At 36.5% G+C, this 20,705-nt stretch overlaps 1 long non-coding RNA gene across 1 annotated transcript; it reads right to left on the reverse strand.

The window, feature by feature from the left end:
- Positions 1 to 4,558: 4,558 nt before the first annotated feature.
- LOC136254414 (uncharacterized) lies at positions 4,559 to 5,184 on the reverse strand. Its single transcript, XR_010700468.1, has 3 exons — positions 5,137 to 5,184; positions 4,914 to 5,080; positions 4,559 to 4,811 (listed from the first exon to the last, which is right to left on the reverse strand). It is a non-coding gene; the product is annotated as an uncharacterized lncRNA (long non-coding RNA).
- Between the last annotated feature and the right edge of the window lie 15,521 nt (positions 5,185 to 20,705).

Below are 20,705 nucleotides of genomic sequence, written 5' to 3' on the forward strand. Positions count from 1 at the left end.
TTTTTATCACGTAACGCAATACAAATCTATTGAGAGATGTTGCGTAATCTAGGGCTAATATAGCGAAACCGGCCCTACACGTAAATAACTCACAGTAGTAGCCGCGCGTCTTTTAATTGGGCGTGCGCTTTGTAGTTTTTTGGCCGCGCGACTCACTACTGTGAGTCTTGATATAATAGCACTGCTCAGGAATGCAGTAACGAGAATAGGAGGTAGTATATACAAGTTATATCCTTCCTAGGAGTGATATAACTTGTATATACTACCTCCTATTCTCATTAATGCATTCCAAGCATTCTCAGAAATCATTTGATTTCTTTGATGAAATTGTGTGATCTCTCCTTTAATATAGCGACTCTTCACAGGATCGATAGTGGGTTTTAGTTTTTGTAAAGTGAGCCAAGGCATAGATCATGGACTTGGGGAAGAAGATAGTTCATTGTTTACTGAATGAAGAAGGTCACAGGTTAGTTTATATTAAACATGTTACATTCAATAGTCACGTGGGGATGTCCCACAGACACTGGGCGTAGCGCTTAATTGATTTGGCCATTAGTGTTAATAGTATTCACTACTTTAGTTTATTCATGGCTAGTAAAGTAAGTACTTTAGTGTAGTTGAATCGTCTTTACGTCACACACGCGTAGTGACTGGGCGTGGCGCTTAATTGGCTAGGCCATTATAGCGCTGTAAACATATTCACTGCTTTAGTTTATTCATGGCTAGTATAGTAAGTACTTTATAGTGCACTTAAGCTTCATTATGAGCTGTTCAGCTCGTATTTGGGCTTCCTGTGTTTAATTGCGTACCCACAATCGAAGCGATCTGCATACTCGTGACGATACACTTACGTTCGGCCTCTCAGCAGTGCCTTGTCGTTGCTCTTACGACGTTACCCACAATCGAAAGTCACATGGTCCCATATAAATACACTCGCAAAGCATTCCTGCAGTTTCCATGTACACTTGCAGGTGATTCACCCAAGTGAAATATATTAGTTGTAACATGGGCACTTGTGATTTGCCTGAAATATACACTCTCGCACTCGGGCTGCGCCCTCGTGCTCGTGTGTATGTTTCAGGCAACTAATCACTCGTGCCCATGTTACAACTACTACTTATGATACCAATTTAATACTGATCATCATGATGTTCTCTATCACCAGGATTATATACCGCCGGTTTTCAAGGAACATTCCACGTTTGTACTTGTTAACACTTTTTCGTTGTAGTCTACCACACAAGTAGTGTACTAGGCTACACAGTAGTGGAGCTCTGCAGCATCATATCTGCTACCCTCGTAACAGTTCCAATAGCTAGAGGACAGGTCCTGATCAGCTGCTGCCATATTTCATTGCATAACATTTCAGAAAACCAGGCTGTCTAAGACTGTCCATCTGTATCCATCAAACAAATGATTATAGTGATATCAGCATTTAACAGGAGCTCAGAACCCAAAATGCTTTCTAAGCAACACAAACCGGATACCATTGTTGTACCACTCAAATTTTATTGATCTATTGGCTTTGAAATTTGACATATCACTTACTTATAAAATCACTTTCACAAACCCACATGCAGAATAATGCTGCATTTCCAGCATTTTTTCTGGTAATTTAGCCTATTGAGAGGTATTTTAGTGTATCCTTTTAAATGTTGAAGAGGTCAAAACCTTTGTATTACTAATTAAAAGCACCAGGAGGTGGCCAGTTTCACAGGAAACATTTGCGATAACCAATGGAACACCGTATATTGAAGTACAACACCGTATATTGAAGTACAACAATGCGGAGTATATGTGTTGATAAGTGTCAACAAACTCAGTATGCAATCCTGGGTATGTAGCATATAATATCTATGATTTACTCAAAGGTTAGTGATTTTTAAACCAGGTGTACATGCTCCCACATCCTGGCTGTGACTGTATTGACATCAAAATCAATGTATCTGTCAATACACCCACATGAGCAAGTCTCAATCCTATAAGAAGACACCAGTTTTCCTTATCACTAGCCACACATGACTATCCAGATATGACTATCCATGAATGTCAGTACTTGCCTGGCATATGATCTCAGTATGTTTGCAAACAGATTCTGAACATATCAGATTATTACCAACAAAGCAGGTGGATGGATCTACATCATCAGCACCAGCATAAAATACAGAGCCCAGGACAAACAGTTGCCATGGTACAGTGAATAGATGAAACATGCACCATGCCTTAACATAAGTTGAAAGCATATCTGCTTTTACTGATTGTAAACATCCCCAGTATTTGCATCTCTATAGCCACAAATCTAGATGCTTATCATCTATATATTCTTCAAAAAGAAGCAATACATTGGCGATTGAATCTGCCTGTTGCCAGCATGCCCGGCGTCTTGAAGTAGCACTCCAAGATTGTGTGGGCACCCTATCCTTATGACTTACTGTTGAGATTATCTACTCTACATATAGCTCAAAGGATTCTGTTGCAACTAATATGGATAGCTCACCCTATCAGCTGTCTGTCAAGTGTGCTGCACATTTCTAACCATGTGAAGACTACTAACCATTGTTAATTACTATTTGTACATAAAATGCACTGATGAGTGTAAGTTAGCTGCCTTGGTCACTTATAGACAACTATACATATAGTAATTATAAAATGTTTAGAAGCAGTTAGTTGGGTAGTCTCAACCTCCACTATATATACTACAGCTCCAATCATCCTGTAATAAAGAAATCCATTTCTACATACTGTATCCAGCCATATCATTTAAGTGTTACTGAATGCCTATGAAGTGTAACTAAACACCTCAAAGGTAGCTCTATAAAAATGGCAGCTATAGGGCACCAATAAAAGTGCAATGTTATTTTTACCACTACTATAGTGTCTGGTATGTATTCATTTGTAATAAAGCTGTTTGTTATTGCAAATAAACTTTGATACTTTAGGGTGAATCCGATTTTACCTTAAAAATTTTCATCCTGCTTGAAGAGCAGTTTGTACTGTAGTTATGTATGACAGTTAAACATACAGTAACCCTCAAAACAATTTCAAATCATCATCCCAAAATCCAGTAATAGCAGCAATGTTATTATTAACATGAGCAAGACAATGCAGAATTCTCTCAGTTTTGGCTACAGTTTTAAATACAATTTTCCAACAGATGCATGCAAAATATTATACTGTTGGGCTGAAGTTGCTATTATATGTCATACAGTATGGTATATGTAATCCAGATTCTGTTGCTTCAAGATACAACTATGCCAAATAACCAACTGGTAAAGATCTCACAACTATAATAATGCACATGCATGCACCAGAAACATTTAAAGAGATGATATAATACAGCTTTTGCTCCTGTTACAGTATGATATATGTTTGTTTTATTTGAGTATACTTGTGGCTGAAATATTCATCACAATCAGCAGGCATTTTAAGCTAATAAATCTTCCTCCCAAAGTTTGTGAGCCTCATGATGGAGCAAGGTAAAAGCAAATGAAAAGTAGCTAAAGGGGGACAACTTGGGCAATGAAAGTTAGCAGACCCTCTCTGATGGTGATTCTGTTGAATGACATATTATAGAGTATATTGATCTGTTGTAGGCGTAGCATATAGCATGATTACCAGACCACCACCTTTGCTCTAAAAACTTACATATAATATTATAATATATAATTAATAGTACTATATTAATAATACTGTTACAGACAGTAACTAAAACAAGCCACCTCTTGACAAGATCCCGATACTCTAATAAACTCATGCACATATGGATTAAGAAAAATTATTACCTTTTCAATTATTATATAATTTTTTTGAATTTTTGAAGTGTATTCATATCATCATGATGCCAATTGTGTTTAGGTAGCTAGTCCAAATTATTAATTTTGTGGTATGATTTGAAATTGCTAGGATGCCTGATACTACTTATTATAAAACAATGATCATAGTAATAAGTTGATAGTAACAGTAGGAGGCAAATATAAAGGGCATAATCATATGGCTTTACGATCCAAATTATCCAAATTCAGGAGATGGCTAACCGGCTGGGCATGCGTAACTGAAAAGAATCCCGCTATCAATAAATTATTTTTCAGCAACTGATTTGCTTCATATTATAGGTCAGTGACTTACAGTAGCATTGATACATGGTTTGTGTCTAATGGTAGTGCGTCCATGAGTTGAGGTGTTAAAGTGGTGAATATCACATGAATTGTGATGATTATGAGGATTACAAAATATTGCAAGAGAGGTACAGAGTGGATTTTATATGCAGTACATCCCATATACAGATGATTATGATGGCGATTCTGGGTGATATAGTCCATTTTAAAATGTTTCTTAGCATCAATTAAAGTCATTAGAATTTTATAGCTTTTGGGGCTGCACTCCCAAATCTGACTGATATTAATAAGCCATGGCCATTCAATGGCACCAATCTCCCACTCGTAAGGTCGGAAGAAAGCTGCCACAGAAACCAGACTTGCCAGTCCTGAAGGAAGTACAGTATTAGGCCAGCAATCCATTTCTGGTAAAAACGTAAGTTTGATTTTGTGTGTGTGCAGGGGCGTAGCTAGCCAGAAGGTGATGGAGGGGCAGGCATGCCCCCACGAAACGCTCAAAATAATTCATGATTGCAAAAAGGGCTAATGACCCAATGGTGGGCTAGCCAACATACGGTGTTGTATTATTACAGCTCACACAACTAGCTACGTAACTACTTCAGTATTGATTGCTTATCTTTTATCAATGATTCATTCGTCGAGCATCATCGCACGTGCCACAACTGTACTCCAACAAATTCATCCAGTCCGGTAGAGCTATATTGTTAATATTTTAGTGCTAATACAAGTTACTTTACGTTTGCCACAGCTTGTGTTGCAGTCCTAGCACACTGCTGAAAGGTTGACATGTTCACTCACTTCACTCGGCGAAATTCAAATGCCACGTATTGCATGAAATCCCACCAGTCTTTCTTGCTAGCAGAACTTGTAAGCTTGTGACTGATCCAGGCCCGTAGCCAGGGGGTTCTGAAGAACTGCCCTCTTGGAATAGGCCAACTACACTGGCAGCACTGCCGTACAAAGATCTAGTGTGCCGGATCGACTCGAGAAAATAAACTTGGTACATTTAGCACTTTGTGACCTCATAGGCAGTAGGTTCTTAGCGTCATCTGGTTTCCTTTGTCACTTGTGACTCCTGCTGCGGCAAGGTCCTTTAAGCGGGTCACTCTTTAGATTCGAAATGCTCTATCACGTGAGTAATCTAGGCTAAATATAGAAGTGTGTTCTCTAATATTTTCGTTCGGTGGATTCACGAGCGAGTTGATGTTGTGTGTGCGCGTTCACTAGCAACCCCTGGTGGTACCGCGTAGTAGCGCACATAATTTATAGTAATTTGCGTGTCAGTTTAATGTTGGTAAGCTTGTGACGGAGGTTTAAAAAAAAACCACTACGGTGATGGGGGGGGCAAATGCCCCCCCTTGCCCCCCCCCCTTGGCTACGCCTCTGTGTGTGTGGAAGCCTTGTTATGTGAAATCCGGTCACAATTGAATATTAAGAGAAGCATCACGTGAGATCACGTGATCTAACAATAATACAGATTGCTTGTTTGGCTGCCTCTTGCTATTCCTTGTGTTCCATGGGTTGGTAATAAAGTGTGGGCCTGTTTTCAAGCGTCAATTGGTAAGTTACACTTTATATGGGCTATAATGTATTCATATTGAATATTAAGAGAGGCATCACGTGAGATCACCTGATCTAACAATAATACAGATTGCTTGTTTGGCTGCCTCTTGCTATTCCTTGTGTTCCATGGGTTGGTAATAAAGTGTGGGCCTGTTTTCAAGCGTCAATTGGTAAGTTACACTTTATATGGGCTATAATGTATTCATGTGTGACTGAATTTGACAAAACCCGGCTTCGACGCACAAAGCTTCGTTAGGAGATATGGCGATTTTAAGTAATCATTGTGTAATAACTTCCCAGTGCCTACAGCTGTGCAAACACAATTTGCACCAAGTATGCATCTATTTACTAGCTATCACTGAGTGGGTGCATACATTTCTGATACCCAAAATTAGCCCTGTAATATAGGGGTATAAAATGAAGCAAGAAGACGATTGGTACCCAGAGGCCAAGTTTGGGCTCTCCATGGCCCTCCATGGCCCTCAAATCACTCCAAAGTGACTGAGAACACTATTGGCGAGCTCTCTGTGAAGTCCCAGCTCACTACACACCATTATCACAAAGCCATGGCCATTCAATGGCACCAATCTCCGAGGGGTCACCAACTGCTTCGAAATCTCGTACACCTTCAGTGAAATCCTGCCTGAAATACGAACTCTTATGCTGTTATAGTGATTCTGATTCTATACTCGTTCTGGTACCGTAGCTTACATTCAACTGCTCCTGCACAAAAGTAAGAATGAAATCCGATGTTTCGCTCCGCTTCGGATTTGTATAATCAAGTTGTGGAAGCCTCACAAAACCAGGAGCTGTGGGAAAGAAGCTGCACAAAACCAGGAGAGAATCCGCACAAAACCAGGAGAGAATCAAATTAAGAATGAAATCCGATGTTCCGCTCTGTTTCGGATTTGTATTAAGCGAGTTGTGGAAGCCAAACAAAACCAGGAGTTGTGGGAAAGAAGCCACACAAAACCAGGAGAATCCATGCAAACTGCTCCTACACAAACCTAAGAATGAAATCCGATGTTCCACTCCGCTTCGGATTTGTATTAAGCGAGTTGTGGAAGCCAAACAAAACCAGGAGCTGTGGGAAAGAAGCTACACAAACCAGGAGAGAATCCATGCAAACCGTTCAAAAGTAAGAATAAAATTCGATGTTCTGCTCCGTTTCGGATTTGTATTAAGCGAGTTGTGGAAGCCAAACAAAACCAGGAGTTGTGGGAAAGAAGCTACACAAAACCAGGAGAATCCATGTAAACCGCACCCACTCAGTGATAGCTAGTAAATAGATGCATACTTGGTGCAAATTGTGTTTGCACAGCTGTAGGCACTGGGAAGTTATTACACAATGATTACTTAAAATCGCCATATCTCCTAACGAAGCTTTGTGCGTCGAAGCCGAGTTTTGTCAAATTCAGTCACATATTGTAAATTATGGTACAAAAAAGTTATGGAAAATCAAAGTGTGAAAAAGTAGGCAAATTTTATGTTCCCACATGCCCTATTTTTGCAGGCCCAATCACGAATAGCCCCTAGTGTATGCAGTACTTGATCACAATGTGATTAGACTAGTTAACCTATTGACCAAGGAACTCATTTCTCTTTATGAAGATCTGAAGCCCTTCTTTCAGACCGAGACACAAACTGATTGAGTCACTCGATGTGTGCAAGGCTGTGAATTATGAAGTTAAACACAACTGCATACCACCTTGAATGTGATGACCTGGTTAAGTGGTTCAACAGAACCCTCAAAGCAATGCTAATGCAAGCACGTCAGCAAATGTGGTACACAGTGGGATAATTATTACAACCAACAATGCCAAAAGTGAAAAGCCCTCATATTTGCTCTCTTGGTATAGATTTCCGGTACCCAACTGAAGCTGAACTCATATATACCTCCTACTGAATGGAGTGCTATGGTAGCACCTCTAGATGCTATTTTTTGACTGAAGGGGGCAGTCAAAATTTAGCACTTTTAGGTGCCATAGCATTTTAGGTGCTACCATAGCACATCGGTTTTACCAGTGTGTACCTCCTACTGAACGGAGTCCTATCTCAGAGACAGATTACAAAGAAGAGTTATTTTTATCGCTGTCTTCAGCAAGATAAACTGCAGTAGAAACTATTCAAGAGGCTCAGAGAAAATACAAGGCTTGTCATGTTTGCAATGCATAAAAATGTAATCATTCATATCATAAGAGCTGCATGTGTTGTGTAGACAAACAAACGTATGGCAATAGATACTAAATATTTTGGGAATTTCTAATACAATGTAAGACAATAATTTATATCATTAGTCAGTGCCTTGAATTGCAACAAATTTGATTAAATAATCCAATAGGTGCGTAACTGTCTTAATGGGAGCACAATTTATTGTATAAATCTAAAACTGATTCTGGTCACAGATATTTGTTGCATTTCACAGAGTGAAAATGTGGTCACATTGGAAGGTTGGCTATGATCGATACATCATTCTAATACTGGTACTGATATTAATACTGGTATTGATACCGGCACTAACACTACAAGTGGCATCAATCAATCTATATTCATTTATCATGTATTATGCTTAGTACACATGCAAACATACACATACCAGTGCTATATACAAAGACATAATTATACAGTGAAGACATGTTTTAGCTACGTATGTACAGTTCCTACAGTTGCTGCCTGGTTTATATAAAGTCATCACTAGTAAGCCCTTCACGATACTCATTGTAATTAAAGGTACATTCAGGAATGTCAAACAACAGTGTTTTCATGGAATGTTGTAAGTGCAGAATTTGTTCATCACTTTGCCTTTGACCATTTGGAAAATGTCAATAATATTCCAGTGAAGGGTGAATGTGATAAAGTGATATAACACAATTACACTAAACTGAAGAAGTGCACAGCCAATCATGACATTTACAGTGATAATGACTGAAGTGTTATATAAGGCTGCAGCTGTGGTGTACAATATGGTAAGGTTTACTAACAAAATCAATTCTTGTATGTTTATTGATTTGTTCTTATTAGGGTGGATGTATCCATGAAATACAGTAAGTATTAAAAGACCAAATGTGGTGATAATGATTGTGATTTGTTGAGATAGTGCAGTTACAGCAAATAGCACATTTCGTGCAATGATGTATATGGCACTCCAGTAATGGTGTTTGATTTTGTATGATCCTTGAAAGGTATCCAAAAAGGGAACAAATCGATAAACAGTCTTAAATCTCAACAGATATCTTGTAAACAGCAAGATGATGTTGAAAGGAATTAGTACTAAGAATAACAATAAACATGTGATGAACAATATGGTAAACTTTACACCAAACAATGGAACACTGGCATCAACAGACCATGCTACCTCTTGATGACCACTTGGTAGTTCAGTTATGGTAGAATAAGAGAACAACACTGTTGATACAGCTCTGAGGATACCTGTGTAGGATAGTAGGAACAATGTAGCTAGTACAGGAAGAGATCTAGTATATGTCCATCGTAGTATTCTAGAGGAGTAACGACTTGCTATGATAATGAAAGTAGCTATCAATATCAAATAAAATGGAAAAAATAACTGTAGCCACACCTTAACATAACTGTCCATCCCATTGTAGTAACATGTTTCAATACCCAAATCTAAGTTAGTAAAAGAGATAAACACTTTAAGAGGCATAAACACAGTATCATTTACCAGGAAGACAGAGTCATTGATACTAATAATGTTAGCATAAAATATTATTCCATTGATAGTTCCATTAGTAACTGTGAGGTTGAGGAGGTACAGTAACACTACCAAAACAATTCCCACCACTATTACTATGAGAGTGATAAGAATATGTACATTAGTACACTTCATACACCTTGATGATCCAAATACCATACTAAGTCCATGTTGACATTGTGAACATAATATACCACTTCTATTAAACTGACACTGTAAGTCGGGAGTAGCCAGATTCAAATGTGATGAGTGTGGTAAACAATAATCCATTGGGCAAGTAGATATGAAATATGTTATCATAATATTATTTGATATTGTATCACTCTTTATCCAACTGTTAGCAGGACGTTGGATAGTAGATTCATCAATATTGCACATTTTTATAGACAAATGATTGTCATTAAGAATGGGGTCACATTCACATATTCCATTGATTAAAACAAATCCAACTGGACATGGTAAAAGGTTTATGTGGAAGACATCATAGCGCTTGTTTAAATCTGGTTGGGCTGTTAGGAACAATTCACATTCTTCATTAATAGTTGAAACAATGGTAAAGTTTACCACTTTACATTGTTTTGTTAAAGTGTTCACTAGTTCAGATTGATGAGCAATCTTACAAGCTGAGTTTGGTAAAGAAGCTGAATGTGTTTCTACATATACAATGGAAGTTTCATTATTGTATGGCACAGACAAGCTTACTTGTAACCTCTGCCCAGGATGTACAGGACCCAGTATATCATGAGTACAGTTGTGCTCACTAAACTGAGAACAATAGCATATTGTTGTGTGAGAGTGCAACTTTAATCCTTGGTCATAAATTTTGATTATCTGTTGATTTATTTCCTTAGGATGGTACATATGGAATGCTGCAGAAGGTAACCACCTACAGTGAGATGTGTAATAATTGAGAAAAACATTTCCTTTACTGTCTGGCGCATTACTCATATGTCTGTTATTAATGAAAATAATACAGAAATGGCTAGGTGAAACATTATTTGTGTTCTCTGCACTCATGTACTGAAACAGACATTGTGGGTTAATAGTGTCATCTTCATTATCTTGCACTGAAATTGGTTGCTCAAATACATTTTGTGCAAACGTTATATTAGCATATTCTGCAACAATAATGTAGGGATATTGGTTTTGTAAGGAAATGATTTCAGTACAGTTGTTTAATGAAAATTCTACTCTGCTATAAAATGATATCCTACTAGATTGAAGTGCTATAATACTTGCAGAATAAGCAGTGTTCTTACTGATGATGACTGTTCCATTGAATATAACGTCAACATCTTCAATATACATCAAACTGTTTAAATCAGGGATGCCAGTGAAAGTGGTAGCATTGTTGTATAAAATAGACACATTTTCACAAAAATAAAGTAATGCTTTGTGATCACCAGCACTTCTAATGCTTAGCTGTACACCACCATTTCCTTCCAGCTTAGAATTCTTTATAGTCATTATGCTAGGTAAGCCATGAACATAGGGTCTGGGAAGATAAATTTTTTTTACCACAGCATACAAAAGAATTGTATTAGCAACTTCAAAGTCATTTACTGGAGTTAATGGCAAATTGGAAAGAAAAGAGCACTCAATAAAAGATATTGATGTATTAATGTCAGTAAATTTTATGTCCACAGCTGCTCTGTTGAGTGTAACATCATATGAAAACTTGTTATTTTTAAAAGTAAAATTTTCAAAGAATAAATGTGAAAATTTATAAATTGGTGAGTGTAATTCTATACTCAAAATAGGACGAATAGAAGATTCCACATTAATAATAATTGAATTTTGCACAATGACTGTAACTCCAAACTTACTTAATATCCTTATATGCATAGCTATAACATTAACTGCACTATGTAAAATCTTTTGATAGTACTCACAATTTATACCCCTAATGATAAGGCTGTTCATTACAAGAATGATATCTTGGTTGTTTGTAATGCTTGGCATCTGTAGATCATCTGTGTATATAATAAGAATTCCATGCTGGATACTATATTTATATGCCACTTTGTAATCTATATTAATGGTGATGTGGTCTAAGTAAGATTTTCCCATCATATTTTCTATGTATAGCATTAAGTGGTTAAGTGTCACATGTTCAATGATACAAAATACACATGAAACAATGTAAATGATTGGCTCACGGTCATTGCGTTCAGTGGGATTACTGCATTCTAATGCTAACTTAGCAATAGATACATTTGTACAGTCTTCGAAAATGACAAAATATGTGGACAATTTTATTACAACTGGGGACAAATCCTCTACCATGCCCAGCAAAGAGATGTTATGAGCATTCCAAACAACCATTTTGGTAACATTGTGCTCCCCAGGTAGGAAGCGATACTCAACATTTGATATGGTAGGCATAGAGTTGTCATTCTGCTGAAGATAATGACTGAATGTATCACATGGTTGAGATGGACAACTTGTGTTGGTTGAATCATTGGGAATTACATAATATATCTTAGTAGCATATGAAGAGATCAAAATACAATGTACTACAATCATTATGGCAGTCCACTTCATGATTCTGTACCTTGCACTATAAGTAAATAATGAGTTAAAATGTACACAGCTCCTGCAGATAGAGATATCTTACTATAATATATCAAGTAACTGGATTACAACTATACAACATGTGACATATAAAAGACGTGTATACTACTAATAGCAGCCATATATTCTGAAAGTCTTTGTCTATACGTCTAGATAAAAGTACTTTCATTAGTATTATATTCTCCAGCCCACTTGTTAGCCAATGTTAGGTCAAGCAAAAACTTGACACACATATTCATAAACAGCTCAAGTGCTGACTTGCAAGAGACATCTCATCAAACAAGTTATAGTGTATATGGCACATAATTGTGTGTATAAAAATCACTCCTGGGCCTGGCTATAGCAATAACAAGCTGTATATGCATACACTTAATAGAAGTTTAGGCAGTAGTACATTTGACATTCAGTACTGGCCACTGTAAACAATAACAACAATTTGTCCATATCCATATCCTGTGACCAGTGGCAGAACAAGTAGTTGGTGGGCTGGCCAGAGTATAGAATCTCTGGCAGCTGGTCTTCTAGTTTAATGTAGGGCTTTAGTGGGATAGAATTAACAGTTAAACACTTGGTGTGAATTTCATTTGGGCATAATGTATTGCTTGGGCAACTTTGCTGGAATAGCTATATACTGAACCATAATTTGGACATTTTATATAATATAGCTCTTCTATATAGTACATGGAGACACTATTATCAAGTTATAACAACTGATGCTGCTCTTCCTTAGAGATCACAAAAGTTGCACATGCACAGTATATTACATAAAGTGGTTGAGCTATAGGGCTGTACATGGCTATCACTGTGAAAAAAGAGGGATATAAGATTTTATTTCCAGTGGCTTATTGAATACAAAAAGCTTGATATAACCTGTATTATACTAACAATCTCTTGTAAGACTTCAGTTAATGTGTTAAATATACTGAAACCACATATGTGATGGTATAGTGTGGACTAGATATAAGCTATTTAAGGTAATGTGGTAAATAAACTGAAACCATATATGCAATAGTATAGTATGGATTATACCAAGAGTAAATAATAGAGAAGAGAGTATCCAACTGCCATATACCATATCAAAAATGATCCTGTTAAGTCTTCCTGTATATTTCAGTAAAATTTAGGGTATCATATAAGTGTTCATATCTAGTAATCATCACCTTCAACACTTACACACAATACAAAGCCTGTGTGCATACCACTTGTTAATAGACTAATTTAACACCTTCTTTGAAAATGTTTTAACAAGCAGAGTGGATTTTACAGGATCATTTTTGATATGGTATATGGCAGTTGGATACTCTCTTCTCTATTATTTACTCTTGATTATACTAAAGTATAAAATGAGTATAATACAGGATTTATATTAAGGCTTATTTGTATTCAATAAGCCACTGGAAATACCATCTTATATCCCACTTTTTGCACAGTGTACAGGGGCGGATCTAGGATTTATAAAAGGGGGGGGGCTAATTAAAGGTACTAATCTCTTGGGTAGAGGTAGCGAAGCACAATTCCCAGCATGCGAAGCATGCTGGAACTAGGGGGGTCTGGGGGCATCATCATAACATAACAATTTTGCGAAATTGGTGAATGCTCTATTAGAGTCAGTGAATACAGTCATTATGGATTTTGGTACTATACAGAGCATTTTCAAGACTACTTTTAAGCAGAAACACTTAGTACAGTGCTATATACATCATAGGGACTAATAAACTTCCTTTAATAATGAATCACATTATAGAAGTCAAACGTGTCAGACGTGTCGCCAGTAGTGGTGTGAATATAGTTTACAATTGTAGGGATTTCATTAGCTAGATAAACAGCCATCTAACCACTCAATATGTTAAAGCAAAAAAAGTGATTGTAAGTGTATAACTGCTACTGATATGAGCACAATTATTTTGAGTTACTCTAATAAAGTAGTCACCCATTTTTAGATTTATTTTTGTTACAGCGCACAGCAATCCTTCAAAGAATAATTGTAGGCTTTGACGTTTAGAGTATTATTAGCAGTACCATATGGGCTAATGAATTCATTGCAACTATGAATCTTGTTTAAGATAACAGTAGCGACATAGTCCAGACTAAATGACACTTATAACCATATGAATATAATTTGCACTTGTATGGATTTCATTAGTTAGACAAGCTACTGGTTGATCAATAAAGCTGTCTGCACACATCAATTAGCTCTCAGTACAACTATTTGTGATTTATGACAAAGCAATTTTAAAACTCTCTAATAGAGCAGTCTTTCGTTTTTAAGTATTAAATAGTTGGTAATGCATGCCCCCCAGGAAAATTTTGAAAAATAGATGCTAAAGCACTGCAATTTGGAGACATTTCCACATAAAATTCATAATATTTTCTGCCTGTAGATATTCTATATACTGCCTTTAGATTATAGGTATGGCTCTCTGAAGCATTTTGTTAATGGAAAAGTTTGGGTAGGTACAGACAACCAAGTACATGATGCACCCCTCTCACAATTGCACAACACTGAATAGGTGCATGTTAGAATAATAATGTTGAAAGTGGAAAATTTTGAAATTTGAACAATGCAAGATTAATCTGAGAGCATTTTCAATGGAAATTGTGAACCTGAATTAAGTATTGTCATACATATTAACTACACAAGTAGATGAATGAAGCCCTTTAAACAGACCAATTCATTTCATTGCATGTATAGGTGCAGGCAGATTTGGAAAAATTCCATAACAGAACCAACTACATGTTTCCAGTGAATGTTCTATTACAGTAGTTAGCTGACTGCTCTATTAGAGTATCTCGATCTTGTAAACCTCCAATGCTGATTCGGGTCCTTGTTGCATAAATTTTAGCATAAATCCACAGATAATACCTTGGAAAGACGTTTATAAGGTGATTTTATGAGTATTTGTATTATTAGTGATCATACAATTATGCTAAGACTAAATTTCATTATAATACTCAGTATATTGATCAAGTAAAGCCTAAATATGAAGGGGGGGCTTCAGCCCCAAAAGCCCCCAAAGCTCCTCCCCTGGATCCGCTCCTGGTGTATTCCTATATATTTAAAACAGTGAACACATATTTGTAACTATGTATAAACACAAGTGGAAGGCATTGTATGAGGAAGCGTGATTATGGGGTCATTCCATGTCAACTCAACAAGGAAGTTAGGGTCACCTCTTGTATTTTCACAAAACTAGGTGTCTTTGTAGTACTTGTGGTGCTTATCATTCATGCAAATTTTTAGCTTCAGACATCTCATAGTTTCTGATTTATGACCATAAATATTTTGAACATCCCATGAATCGGTCTATCTCTACTCTCTAGTTATTAAATCGACCGTAACTTCACACTGTGTAAATTTTAAACACAATTTTCAGTGGTGGAAGACTGATGATTGACCTTTCCAGTGATCCCTAAATTATGAGAATTCTACTTAATTATGGTTCAAAAGTACTTTATTGAAAACTTTAATTGTTTATATTTCAAAAATGCTGATTGAAATTCTTCAAATATTTGTGTGAATAATAATTGGGTCATGATGCTCTATGTTTGATAAACTTTTTGTGGTGGAACCACAATGGGCTCAAGAGATATAATGAACTATGTTGCTGTATGCAGTGGAATTTTATTGCTGTATGGGAGTGTACACCTCCAATAACCACTCCAACAAGGCCATGCCAAGTTTGTCTTACAGAGTGAAGGTGTCTAGGTACAGTCCAACCTGTGTTAGTGACCACCTGTATTGAAAGGCCACCTACTTACTGCAGTTAATTTATACTTCTTTAATATTAATGTATAGAACCAAAACATCAACCCTTTCTAGAAAATCCAACAATTAGTGGTAACTGTATTACTTCAAGATATGCATTTGTACTGGCTATTCTGAAGTAGGGAACACTCCTCTCTTTTTATTATTTATGAACTCTTGGTTGTATTGACATTCATTCTTGGCCACATGTGGATCTAGGATTTTGCCAAAGGGGGACACACCGGTAGAAATGACTCCACAGTGTGTAAAGCACACTCTACAAAACATGAATCATGAGCTTTCTAGGAGGTCTGGGGCATGCCTCCCACCCTCTCCCTTCTAAGAAATTTTGAAAAATTGTGACCAGATTTTACAGAACCAATCCAAATCGCACATCAGGCAAAATCAAACTAGCACCACCAGTGGATAGCTACACTATCATACTACAAGTTCTGACCCTCAGCACTACTCAAACTACACGAGGCTGGTTTTTACACACGTCTTTTCTGGGTGGTGTGGAGTGCTCAAATGGCGGTTTCAGGCCTTGTGAAGGACCTGGCTTGGCAAGAGTCAGTGGTTTAATGGTGGACAGCCTTATAATGTTGGCCAGGCGTGTTCTATGTTGATTTTGCTACATATCAGCCACTAAGGAGCCAGCACAGCCCTGTAATCTCGTGTCTGGACTCCAATCGTGGTCTGCCTCCATTTTGAGGTCTATCTTTTGCCCTACCCGCCACCCCCCAGCCTCCACCCCTCAGCCTCCACCCCTCAGCCTCCACCCCTCAGCCTCCACCCCTTTGTGAGCACTCGTGATACTACTTCGCTCGTACAACTGCTCAGATTTTCTATCTTATTTGGCGGGAAACTGTACAAGCAGCTACAAGTACTGGAAGTGGCTTGAAAGGTAACAGATTGATACATCTTTTGTGTAAATTTCATACGCGTGCTTGCTATCCTTGGAGAGTTATGCTGGCTTCAATTCTTTAAAACCGTTTATCTCGGAACTTCTAAAGTGCGATTTGGATCGTTTTTCCAAAATCCAGTCACAATTTATGTTTTTGGGATTGAATTTGGTAGCAATTTTGACTAAAAGCATTTGTGAATGTTTACGAAAATTTAATACTGGAAGCATGAATGCTACTGAGTTAGGTCTATATAGGCTGCTCTTAAAGGAATTTCAGAAATTGACATTTTGAGAATGATTTTGGTGGCAATTTTCAGTTTTTGGTTGAAGAATTTTAGTGAATGTTCTAATATTACTGGTCTACAACACAGAATTACAATAAGGTCTAAGCTATACTAAAGCACAAGAATTGCAAAACATTTAAACATAGATATTGCTGGCATGTGGTGTGCCAATGCATGAGCTTTCATCTCTAGAGAATTTTTATAGTCACATTAATTAGGGTGTGGATAGAGTCAGTAACTTAACTTAGAACAAGTGTTTCTTTGTTGTTTAAACTGATCAATGGTGTTTTATAATTATGCAATCTCTTGACTGTTTATTGCAGTAAAGTGGAACCCCGGCTATCCAAATCCCCTTGGGACCAGGCGTGGTCTATAAGCCTGAAAAGTCCATATCTCTGAAACTGTGTATAAATAACCTTACAAGATACTTATTAGAAATAGCAATATCATCAACTACCCTAATAGAACAGTCACTACTCTAATAGAGCAGTCATTTCCATGATTCAATCAGTTAAACAAGAATCCGGATAAGTGGGGTCCGGATAACTCAGGTTTTCCACTGTATATGACTGTTCTATTAGAACATCTCAATCTCTAGGCTCTAACCCATCTAGTTCCTCTTGTGATATGCACAGTATGGGTAGCAGTTTGCTAAACACAGATTTATATCATTATTATAGTTATAACTACATCAAAAATGTTTGAATTAAGTCTAAGGTGCCTGTAGTTATGCTCAATGAGCAACACTGAAAATTAACACAGAAAAATTTTGGTAGAATCCCCCTCCCTCACCCTTAAATCTGCCCCAGCTCTTTTTATTTCCAGTCACTTTTACTTTTTATATTATTATAGGTAATCATTGTAGAACTCACATGAGTGAGTATGTTACAGTAGGTGTAATAATTTAGGCTAAGTTTCAATCTAGTGCTATTTAAATGTTCCTTAAAAGTAACTTTCTTGGATGTGCAAAGAATTCTGTGGTGAAATACAATCAGTATGACAACTAACTATAGTAAATTAATTTCAATAACATGTACATTCATGTACATTCATAATTTCATGACCTTGTAGCTGTATAATGAGATGATGTGCAGCAAAGGAATAGTACAAATATGCTAATAACTAGAGTAATTGTACTTTCAAGTTGGCAGATCTAGAAGAATGTCTATCGGTAGTTTTTGGACTTTGATAAGTCTTTTATCAAACCATTCAGCATAGCTAGATTTCATTGTACCTACACCATGACTATCAATGTGTTATAGTATTAATTAGGAAGGCGGTGCATTGTTCCTATAAACTATAATGTATGGGTTAAACAATAATGAGGAGTGACAGAATAGTTTATACTGTTATTTGTTTATTCTACATAGCAGTTGCATTATGGAGATTTGCTGGTGGTTTATACTGTTGTTGTACAGGGCACTTTCATCTTATGAGTTGAGATAGAAGATTGCCCAAAAGACTCAGTGGTATTGAAGTAGCTGGTACACTGTCATTGCACAGCACACTGAAAGGCTGTGCAATGTACCAGCCTTTTAGTCACACTGAACTTGGGAACACTGTCATTGCATAGAGAACTTTGAAATAATTATTAGATTAGTGAGGAATAACTGGCGCTTGTGTATCAGGTTCGATCAAGTTAGCAATATAATTTGATCCTTGTTGTCACACTGCTAGTATAGTTAGCTAAGCATGCACCCTACTGTTACATTCTCACTAGGTACATTAATTTGTAGCTCTTTTTATCGTGTAGTATTATAGCAGACAGTTTGCAGTTCAGCTACCTGCTTATTTGAACTACCAAGGCTATTATAGTATTTAAATCCCTATAGAGAACATTATTCTTGATCAAGTTTCAAGCTACCCTGTGAAAATCAGTACTAGTGAAATAATTGCATAAAGTGGTATGGCTTTTGTATCAATTATTAGAATTTATATTTATTATATTTAATGGCTGCTACATACATATTTAATAGCCACACAACCAAGCAAAAATGTAACAGTATTAAAACTGGCATCCTTGCACTGCCTCAAGTCTAACACCAGTACCCATATTACATGATACAAGAGGCCATAGCAAGAGGTTTATACATCCAATGACAATAATTATCTCCATTTATATTCCTTCTTTCCCTCCAATATCAAACTCTAGAATTCTCCACCCCAGCACATGATTGACTCCATAAGGACATTGGACAATTTATGCAAATATTAGCTGGTCTATCAACAATTATTAATTAAGTATATATAGCTAATTGTAATTTGTTTGTTGTAATCTGTGCAACATAGTCTTTACAGAGGTCTGCTCAGTAATAATAATAATAACAATAGCATACACTGCTTGAAGGTTCTTAGTTTACTAATTTGTTAAGATGCCTTACTGTAGTTATACTGATAGTAAAGTGTCAGTAAACCTAAGTATATGGAACATAATTATTTTACTAAGTTTTAAACTCTCAGTAAAACATCAGTGATGCGGGTTTACTGAAAAACTACTAAAATAACAAACAATTAACTGTTCCATATACTGGGGATATACCACTGTAGTAAACTAAGATACTTCAAGCAGTGATAAGGACATGGAGTATTTGGTTTATGTGCATTTGAATCCATGCAGTTTATGGGCCAACATGATCAATCCTCGCACTTATTAGTTAAGTACTTTGGGCTATAACACCTCTAACTTTAAAAACAAATATTATAAACTGTAATAGCTATTACCCAAATTTGTAAACTTGTTTGTAGAGTTTATTTCAACAAGTCAGAAGGTTTCAGTTCCTGTTACAGTATATGCTATGAGTATTGTTACTGTACATTTCACTTTCAATAGAAACAAACTTTAAGTGACAATTAATGTTATAGCAACATATATGAACAGGTGGAGTTGTTTATAGTGTATACAGAATATTGAAACCATACCTCCCATCAACTATACAATAACACATATCATTGTGTGCTGACCGCAGATACAGTATCAAGGTGAATAGCTACTTGTTTAATGAACAATTCGCTGGTAATATTTTTGTGGGATAAGCTGTCCACAAAAATAATGATAATACACATCAATCTATTGTTGGACTAATTTATCTCATACAAAATTTCCTGACTGATGGTATAAGTGTAAGGAAAAATTAAAGTTTTACATTTTGAGTATGATAACTAAGGCAATTAAACAAGTGAGGTCATGTACACCTGTGACTATACCAGTGTACATTAATTAACTTTCAGTCAAATACAGCCTATAAAATGGTATAGCCATGACTGAGGTAGGAATTATATGATTTCCAAGTATAGTCACAGGTACAGAGGTGTCCCTTGTTCAATTGCTACTTTTATACCAAATTATTATCCTTATCAATGTGTTTTAAGGCCACAATTTCTGATTTTAATAAATCATCTATTGCTATAGTAGCAGCCTGTAATTCACAATTGAAAAAATTAAATAATTGTAGATTTGTATATGGTACTTGAATAGCTGTACAATTTGTGAGATATAACAGTTAAGTGGATACAAGTACGATGTGTAAACGAATAAATAAATTCTTCCGATTATACATATTAATCAGACCAATTTTTGAAAGGCTGCCATGTCCAGACAAAGAACCTGGTAAGTCTGAAACTTTAACAAGTTTCTGCAACATTGGTGCATAAGAAGATGTGCAGGATGCTCTTGTAGTATAAAGGAAATCACACCCTGTTTGCAGATAATCTGAAAATACATCAGTGAAATTAGTGAATTACTCTACCTTAAGTGATCCATAACTCTTTGTCTGCATGTTGGTTTGAATTGCTGCAAACAACCATATAG

Source organism: Dysidea avara, chromosome 4, assembly GCF_963678975.1.
Source record: "Dysidea avara chromosome 4, odDysAvar1.4, whole genome shotgun sequence".
NCBI classification, from domain to species: Eukaryota; Metazoa; Porifera; class Demospongiae; order Dictyoceratida; family Dysideidae; genus Dysidea; species Dysidea avara.